At 38.0% G+C, this 8898-nt stretch overlaps 1 long non-coding RNA gene across 1 annotated transcript; it reads right to left on the bottom strand.

Annotated features, from left to right (window-relative positions):
• Positions 1-712: 712 nt before the first annotated feature.
• LOC145519859 (uncharacterized) lies at positions 713-4597 on the bottom strand. Its single transcript, XR_014063974.1, has 3 exons — positions 4527-4597; positions 1187-3356; positions 713-1005 (listed from the first exon to the last, which is right to left on the bottom strand). It is a non-coding gene; the product is annotated as an uncharacterized LOC145519859 (long non-coding RNA).
• Between the last annotated feature and the right edge of the window lie 4301 nt (positions 4598-8898).

The following is an 8898-nucleotide window of genomic DNA, read 5'->3' as shown; positions in this document are numbered from 1 at the left end:
AACTCCTCCTCCTCTCTGGTGGCTCAGTCTATAAAGAATCTGCCTGCAATGTGGGAGACCCAGGTTTAATCCCTGGGTCAGGAAGATCCCTTGGAGAAGGGAATGGCAACCCATTCCAGTATTCTTTCCTGGGAAATCCCATGGACAGAGGAGCCTGAAGGGCTACAGCCCATGGGGTTGCCAAAAGTTGGGCACAACTGAGCAACTAACACTTTCATTTTCACACACACACACACACACATACATACATACATACATACATACATACATACATACATACATACATATACTTCCCTGATAGCTCAGTGGTAAAGAACCTTCCTGCCAACTCAGGAGACATGGATTTGATTCCTGGGTCAGGAAGATCCCCTGGAGAAGGAAATGCAACCCACTCCAGTATTCTTGCCTAGGAAATCTCAGGGACAGAGGAGCCTGGTAGGCTACAGTCCATGGGGTTGCAAAGAGTCAGACAGGACTGAAGTTGCTGAGCATGGCTGAAGTTGCTGAGCATGGCATGGCATGTGTGTATATATATGTGTGTGTTTTTATAATACTTAATATGCATAACTTGTGTTTGGTAACATATACTTCTGTTGTTTCCATAATGTTTACAACTCTTTGCAGCCAGTCTTCATAGTTAAATCTGAAAACTACAAAATAAGTCAAATATTTTAATAATTCAATTCATAAGAAAAAAGCAGACAAAATGATATTTAAATATATGACCAGTTTAATAATACGCATTTGTCTCCAAAAGGAGCCTTGGATTTAATTGTCAGGCTTTTGATTGCACTCATGAAGTGATGGGGTGAATCTTTTCAGTGATCTTTTTCAGATTATGTTCATAACTTTCCAAGATTCTTGGTGGCTAGTTGAATAGAGTGATTGGCCTTTCAAAACGATTTGCACCTATGTGTTTCTGATTTTTTGTCTCCTTTCTGCTCACTTTTGGCCTGGTGATGTTTCTGAAGGCTTGGATTCTCCTTTTCCTTTTGCATTTGCCTCCTGCAGGAAGGTACACACTCAGAAAGACTACTCTTTTGCCTCAGATCATTCAGATCCCCTATTTCATCACTGACTTCCTCTGTGGTTTGTGTATCTAGACAATGATACGTGTTCCTCCTGTGCCTAACTGTTCTGGTTTTAGCGCTAGGAAATGTTTTTTTGTGCTTCATCTCTTGCTTACCTGGGGATGTGAGTTTCTGACTCTGTAGAGAAGTGGGACTGTTACAGTGGCTTCCAGCTTGTGAAGAATCTTCACTTTTCAAAGGACACTTGGGTCTCTTCCCAGTATTTGAACGATACTTCATGTATTGGATGGTGGCTGAAGATGGCCTCCCATAGCTTGATTCATAGGCATGTGCCTTCTTTTCTTTTGAGAGCTCACAGCATATATTCTGGGTGAAGCATTTACTTCTGTGGCTTCCTCTCAGAGAGGGATTATTTGATTCTCTGCTTATAGATCTATTTGTAAGTCCAACACACCAGGATTTAGATCTTTGAGTACTGGACCTTGATTGTCTTTGGATTCCCCTGCTGCAGTGTGATCCAACTTCTGCAAACTGGAAGGGTTGTCTGTAATTCCTCCTCTTTCTTCTGAAAGAGTTCAGCTTCCTCCCATCTCTCTTAGAAGAAATGGCAGTTTCTGAAATGCAGCTCCAGGAGGGGTCCCTCTTTCTAGATTTGCAATTTATCAAGGATCTTTCTCTGGGTAATCTTCTTTGAAAGGTCCTTGGTGAAGAGTCTGAACATTTGTTTTTTTCTGGTTTTTTATGGAAATTGATCTGTTGGCCAACGTTCAAAGCCTTTTTTTCTCTTAGGCTATTCTTCCATGGCTGCCCCTGATTCAAAATTGCTGGGGAACTGAAGGTGCGTGCAGTTGTTTCACTCTTTCCCATATCCTGGGCATGACCTGGAAACAACTTTATCCTTTCTGTCTTCCTCTCTTTGACAGTTTTTTTGCAATTCAGTAAGCCTGGGCCCCTTTCCCTTAGTATAGCCCAGTTCAGGAGCATGCTATTGGTAGAAGGTGTGACTTTGAGATCACCTGGTTCTGATTTGTCTTTGAGCCAAGCATGGATTTTGCTTCCTGCTTTATGATGGATTGGTGGGACTTCAGATTTCTTCAAGCAAGAGTTACCATTGGGAAACGCTTTCATGCCTGACAGAGGCCTCTGCTCATTATTCCATTGGCCCTGGGTGTTTTTAGACTGTTTTATATCATGTTGAGGTGCCAGTACAGCCTGATCCTTAGGCAAAGGCAAAACAGGAGCTGATGCAACAGACTTTTTTCCTACCCAAGGTGAAACAGAAGGAAATTGATAGATGGCTCGTTGGTCATAAGTCTCCATGTTGTAAGGTGAATGAACAAAACTGATAAATTCATGCAGAAAATGGTGGGTGTGTTGTTGGAGATAAGGTTCTAGGAGGTTAATGAAGGAGTCACTGTCCAGATCATATTTTGTCATGTGATGGAGAATGGTGGACAGAATATTCTTCACTGTGTAGCCATAATCTCCATAAACAGCTGTTAGTTCTCGTTTCAGCCAGGGAACCAGCCGATGTAAACAACCAGGGTTTCTCTTGAAATAATTAGCTGATAAGTGCTTTTCAAATCTGTAGCCTTGGACATGTGCCACCCAAATTCCGGAATAATACAGAGCCCTTCTGAACTTCATTACCACCTGGTCTCTAAAGTGACCCACAGACATGGAGTTTGGTTGGAATTTCCTGCTGTCCCCAAACTCTCTCAGCAACTCCTGGACAGTCAGCTCTCTCAATGGCCTGCTTTTCTTTGTAATGCCCTCAAGGTTTATGCCAAGATCATTGTTTTCAGAAGTCACTATGTAGCTTTCTTCTTCTGAGGGAAGGAACGCCGAGTCTTCTTTGGAGTCTTCCTCTGGCCTGGCGGAACAGCCCTGGGAAAGAAAGCACTGCACGCTGGATAAAGGCGTAGATTTATTTCTTTGTCTTGAATGTAAAGATTCATCACTGTTCGTGAAACAGGGGTTCCAATCGGCCCCATTCTGTGTATTTTCCAAGCAGTTAGGACACTCACAGTCAGAGGAGAAATCTAATGGCATCTCCTTGAACAGATGGTATTTCACAGTCATATGTGAGAAAAATTGGTTCAAATCAGTTCCTCATCTGGCATGAAAAATATCTATTAAAACCATTCCATGCATATTTCTGTAATATATTTTATCTCCATGGAATAAATTCTGGGATAAAGTTAAGAAACAAACTATTTCCTCAAATTAATAAATAATGTTCTCAATAAAACCCAGTGTAGACAAGGCAATGAGAATTCAGGCACACTGATTTTCTCTGTCTCTCTTAAATTAGTTTTGCAAACTCTGAAAAGCAAATTGGAAACAAACATCAAAATTTAAGTATCACATCTTTTAACCCAGCAATTCTAACTCTAGAGTTTTAATCTATATATACAAGTCTGCAAACATATATACATGGATTTTTCTAATAACAACAACCACAACAAAAAACTGAAAACAATTGAAATATCCATTAGTAGGGAACTTATTAAATAAATGATGATTTATCTGTAATATTTAACATTATGTCACCATTCCAAAAAAACAGGCAAATCTATACATGTTAATATGTGAAAATGGATGAATATATTGTTAAATGAAAAAGCTTATGTAGAAGAATGAGAAGCTATTATAAAAATCTTAAAGACTAATCACTAATTTCTGGCAATATTGTGAACTAGACACTTTGAAAAATTGTCCCACTAGGAATAACAAAATAATGCTAGCTATAAGTAAATATAGGTAAATATATCTCAACTTAAGAGGTAATGAATAAAATTCTTAGAGGCCAAATCAATCCATAAATAAAAGTAGAAATCCAGAGAGGGAAGTGAGCTCTGATGTCACAAGTTGCTCTGAACTGGTGTCCTTGATCTTCAATTAAAGAATAACCGATAGCTGCAGATGACAGGAGAGACAGATGAATGTATAATGGAAAACCTCTGCATAAAGCTGTATCCAAATGTTTACATTCTTACTGAAAAGGTGAATTAGAAAAATAATCACCCCACACACAGTCAGCAGGTAATCTTAGCTGAGATTTTGTAACCAGAAACAAGTATGTCTGCAGACTAAATTCAAACAGCGTTTTCCTAAAAACCTCAAAAGGATAATTTATTTTGAGGTTGATAGCGACCACAGGCAACTGGCAGAGGCAAACCCACGTTCTTCCTGGAGGAACATTATAAACCCAGTTCTCATTAAAAATTTCCTCTAAATAAGTTCACAGTCAAAAATCACTAACAAACAAGAAATAGCCATCAGAATAAGCCTGAGTCCACAAAAACAAGAGAGCAAATTTGATTGCTACCAGAATCCGAAATAAAACTAGCTTGCTGGAAGTGTATGAATTTCATCCCTTCTCTTACAGATGCTTTCAAGCTCTCCTTTCCAGAAGTAATGCTCTCATTAAGTCATCACTGATCTTGAAAAGCAAAAATGACAGAAACAAATTACATTATTTGGCAGATTTACCTCCTAGAGGATCTTAAAGTGTCCACGCTCATATGAACCTTAACCGCAGGGTTCATTTGGTTGAAGGGGATAACTTCTGTTTTGTTGGCCTTAGAGATAGAATTTAGAACACAAGGCTAGTTCTGCTGTGGTTTGGAGAGAAAGAAACTGCTCCAAGTTTTCCATGAAACTAGGTATCTTATGTTTCCCAGCAGTGTCTGGAGTGGCTTTAAGATACAAATCCTTATTAAGATGGAATTCATGTCCCTTTGACTTATAGATTGCCAGAATGCTTTAATTTTTCAATAGGCTGATCAAACCTAACACTGTAATGTGTGGTCTGAATCAGAAGAAAGCAGGACACAAGGTAGAACATAGGTTTTCCTGATGAAAGAACTCCCTGAAGAACAGTTGTTAGTCTAATAGTGTTAGTGTTGGTCACTCATTTGTGTCCAACCCTTTGCGATCCCGTGACTGTAGCCCTACAGGCTCCTCTGTCCATAGAATTCTCCAGGCTCAAGAACACTGGAGTGGGTAGCCATTCCCTTCTCCAGGGGATCTCACTGACCCAGGGATTAAACGCAGGTCTCCTGCATTGCAGGAAGATTCTTTACTGACTGAGCCACCATGGAAGCCCCTAATAGTAATATTTATATTTATAGTATTTAGTCAGAAAGTTGTCAATTTTTCTTTAAATGCAAGAGCTGAATACACTTGTTAGCATGTGTGCAGGGTGATTAATCAACATCTTGGTTGTCTGTGTACCAGCTTTTTGGTTCAAAATGAAAAGTTGTGATATTTTTCAAAACATTTATTCATCCATAGCTAAATACCAGTATATACAGACAACACAGTTGGGAAGTCATTGAAAATAAATGTTTTTTTCTCTTTTTTTTGGCTTACTTGCTGTTATTCTGTTTTTAAGTTTAGTCATGCTTACTCAGGCTCTTGGACTGCTCTTAGACGCAGGTGAAACCAATTTAGCTCATGCGCTATTTTGGAGAATTAGATAAGCAACTTTGTGCTTAGCATCTCGTAGCAGTTTAATAGAATAGCCATTTTAGTGTTTTTGAGTAGGTTTCATTCCAAATTCCCAAGACAGTGCATTACTTTTACTTTAAAAAAGTGTTTTGTGTGATTTTATAATTCAAAATAGACACCATTTTTTATATCCTTGTAACTGTAGGGTAATATAGAACCACATTCCCTATAACCTTCAAAACTATGTCAGCCCTATGTAGAGGAAAAAACAGTAAAGACATGAGTTCTCATTCTACTGTTCACATGTGCTCCCAGTCACGGCTTAATCATCTGTGAAATAAGGCTTATAGAAAGACTCAAAAGAGAATAGATGCAAAAAGTACTTTGTGAAAAACAATGCTTATTAGTATTAAAGTGCTCTCAGGGGACATTCTCATCTGTACACTGTGTCTCCATGGTAAAAATACTTGATAAATGTCTGTTGAAGATGAGGAGAACTTGAAGGATTAGAGGGAAGAAGGGAAGAATCAGAAACATAAGAAAAGGCCATTCAGGTGTCTCTTCTGGATGCTTTGTATTATAGTCTACCCATTTTTTTTTTGGCCGGGGGGGGGGTCATTGATTTCTTCCTTTCCTTTTCTTCTTATTTTCACACTCTTGGTTCCTAAATACTCAAAATTCTGAAGAAGTTTAGAAAAGAAGAGGTGGTTTGGAAAGGGGCGCACTGGCATCCAAAGTGAGAGAACTTTAGAGTCAAGAAGATCATAAACTGACAATGGCAGGATGATGCTGAACAATTAATCCGATGAATCAGTAGCCAACAGATCAGATCCTTTATTTTCTTATCTAAGTTCTGAACCAACTACTTGGAAGCCTTGATTTTCTGTTTTGTTTTTTTTCCCCCATGTTCCATGGCTTTAGAGCAGAGTTTCTATCTCAGCACTATTAGGGCCAGACAGCTCTTTGCTCTACCTTGTAGAATATTGAGTAGCATCCCTGGTCTCCATTCAATAGATGTTAGTATCCCCCACACCAAGTATGACAATAATAAATGTCTCAAGATATTGTTACATGTCCTCTAGGGAGGCAAAAGTGCCCCCTGTGTTGAGAACCACTGTTTTACAATCTAAAATTATTGAGTTTTGAGATAAGGTTTTCCTCACTAGTTCTAGAAGCAATTCTCCTACCAAGAAGCTATAGTATATATATTCATGAGAAGAATCAAGTATAAATAAGCTGAAAAAGCATGGGTTTCAAAGCCAGAATTCTGAGTTTGAATTTTGACTCTTTTCATTTGAATTTGTCTTTCATAAGCAACTTAGTTAAATTCTCTGAGTTTCATCTACTTTACACATTACAGCATGGACGTTTTCTTCATAGCATTTACCATTACCTGCATATTATACATTTATGTGTCTGTTTCCTCTCTGACATTACTACAAGTTTCATGAGGGAAAAAAGATGAAATCTTTGGTTTATATACTACTGTTTCCTCATAACTGGCATACAGGAAGGAGTCTATATTTGCCAAATAAATTTTCTATACTGATCAACACAGTCCAGTAGGTGTCAACAATTGTATTTATAGACAGTTTTCATTATTCAAGATAGTTACATTCTGTAAAGTCCTCACAATCACTGAATTGGTTAACTTTGAACCAATGCTCCTAGGGGAACAGGATTAGATTCCACTGAGCCTCTGGTCACATTTTTATCCACGGAATGATACATATAACTTTGTTTTACTTGTGTCTGTTTAAAGACATCTTAATATATATTATTGAGTCATTAACAGTAAACGCTCAGCCAATAGCACTATAGTTCCTAGCCTGAATGAAGCCCATCTGTGTTTTCTCCATAAGGCACATCATAGTTTTCTTGCAGTTAGGGAAACTAGCCAGCATTTGAGTATTACACATAGAGGTGAATCTAAATGGCAAAATCACCAAAAAAAAGAAAAAGGAAAATACGCATTAAACATGAAAATAAACCTTGTTTATGGTATGAAAGCTGAAACAAGAAGGCAGAATGTCATTTTGTTTGACCTCAGCTGGGAATGTGTGAGCTGAGTGACTCAAATTCTTTGCCTTTCTTCCATGTCCATGAATGTCATGAAAACACCAGGAGCACTGATTTTAGGGTTACAAGTCAACTTTAGGGAGTAGACAAAAATAACAAATACAGAATCTACAAATGATGATTGACAAATTTGTGGACAAGGTCAGCTTCTGCAAGGGGACACAAGAGAATTCTCACTAACTTAATTATCAGGCAGAGTAATGAGATCTCATTCCAACCTTTGTATCTTAATCTTTATAACTAATGAATGAACAGAGCCTCTCTTGCCAAAGTGACCCCTTCACAAACACACAAAGGAAAACATTGACTCCAGATTCCAAGTGAATTCTTCATTCCAGTCTTCGTTCCTTATGGGCCTTCATTTTCCATGTATTTGGAGATTTTCCAACTGTCTTTCTGTTACTGATTTCTAATTTAATTTCACTGTGGTCTAACAGCATACTTTATATGCTTTCTACTGTTTAAAATTTTTTTTTAATTTATTTATTTTAATTGGAGACTAATTACTTCACAATATTGTAGTGGTTTTTGCCATACAGTGACATGAATCAGCCATGGGTGTACATGTGTTCCCCATCCTGAACCCCCCTCCCACCTCCGTCTCCATCCCATCCCTCAGGGTCATCCCAGTGCACCAGCCCTGAGCACCCTGTCCCATGCATCGAACCTGGACTGGCGATCTATTTCACATATGATAATATACATATTAAGTAAGGTATGTTTTATTAGCCAGAATGTGATCTACCTTGGTAAATGTTCCATGTGAACTTGAGAAGAATGTGTATTCTGCTGCTGTCAAATGGAGTATTCTAAAATGTCAATTAGATCATGTTGACTGATAGTGTGGTTCAGGTAAACTATATTTTTACTGATTTTCTGCCCGTTTGATCTATCAATTACTGAAAGAGAGGTGGTATTGAAGTCTCTAACTATACTTGTGCATTTGCCTTTTTCCTTCTTGTATTTCTATCAGTTTTCACCTCTGTCTTTTGATGCACTGTTAGTTACATGTGTTCCCAGAGAACTGAGCCGTTTATCATTGTATACGGTCCCTCTATATCTCTGAAAATTCCCTTTGCTCCTTTGTATGAAATTAATATAGCAACTTCAGCTTTCTTTTGATTAATGTTAACATGATATATCATTGCTTTATTTTTTAATCTAAGTCTTTATATTTAAAGTGGATTTCTTGTAGACAACATACAGTCAGGTCTTATTTTTATATCCATTCTGACAGTCTTTGTCTTTTATTGGTATATTTAGACCCTTCACATGTAAAATGCTTATTGATATGGTGGCTTTAGTGTCTATCATGTTTTTAACTGTTTGCTTT

The sequence above is a fragment of the Giraffa tippelskirchi genome, chromosome 1, assembly GCF_054371585.1.
Source record: "Giraffa tippelskirchi isolate mGirTip1 chromosome 1, T2T-mGirTip1v1.2.pri, whole genome shotgun sequence".
In the NCBI taxonomy this organism is placed as follows: Eukaryota; Metazoa; Chordata; class Mammalia; order Artiodactyla; family Giraffidae; genus Giraffa; species Giraffa tippelskirchi.
The sequence above is the reverse complement of the archived record's forward strand: the minus strand, read 5'-3'. Positions and strand labels throughout refer to the sequence as shown.